The sequence below is a fragment of the Cibotium barometz genome, chromosome 60 (assembly GCF_041138505.1).
Source record: "Cibotium barometz isolate CiBa-2024 chromosome 60, ASM4113850v1, whole genome shotgun sequence".
Taxonomy (NCBI): Eukaryota; Viridiplantae; Streptophyta; class Polypodiopsida; order Cyatheales; family Cibotiaceae; genus Cibotium; species Cibotium barometz.
In genome coordinates, this window is record NC_141105.1 from 7,375,246 (window position 1) to 7,376,246 (window position 1,001).

A 1,001-nucleotide genomic window follows, 5' to 3' on the forward strand; every position below is an offset into this window, starting at 1 on the left:
GTAGTAGTTGAAGAACCACCTAAGGAGGCTACACATGAATCGCATGATAAACTTACTAAACCTGCTGAGGAGCCTAATGAACCTTCTAAGGTTATAGTCTTTGAGAAGCTATGTTGGATGATCCCTAATGGATAACTAATGTACCCAATTATGTCAAGATCAAGAAGCTATTGTCCTAGACCTGAATGGATTGATCGTGAAGCAAGTTTGGGGACCAAACAGTCCAAAGCCTCTGGCATTACCACGAATCTTGATTAAGAGACTGAACAATCGACTGTGGTTTTTTCTTCGAGAAGATATGGAACAGTTTCTCTAGGATGTCAGGCAACTGGCAGATATTATGATTTGGAGTAGTTGTGCTGCAGATCACAACGTTAAGCTTATCTTCCAATCATGTTGGCCAAAAGTCTGGAACATGGGGCACTATTACTTCAAGGCCATCTATTGTGACAAGCAATGTAAGAGGTGGAGACATTTTGGAGAGATCGCACAAGCTCCAAAGGATATGTCCGATAAGCCTATTGTTTTTAAGAAATTGTCCATAGTTGGGCAACAATTCCCTGAATAAAGCTCATTAAAGGACATTGTTGGTAGATGATTACCGCTATAAAAATCTATGGAATTAGTTGGACAATTGTATATGTCCACCTTCCTTTGATCCACATAATGAGGAGCAGGACCCACATTATCTCACAAAAACATTGTATGGCTATCACGGATAGGCAGTAGATCATGATTCCCTCGATTATACTAGAAAATTTCCTATCAACAATCCCAAGGAAATCTTTCAAGATTAGTTTTTTATTTCTACACAGAAGTTGGAGATGGAAGCGAAAGATGAGTGACAATGTATACTTATTTGATATTAAAGAAGACCTTTTTTACACTGTGTATTCAATATCTAATCTTTTGGTGTACCACCGAAATCTATATGTGATTGGGGTAACCTCTAAGTTTCAGTCTATGCTTCATCATACATGCTTCATCATACACCACATGTA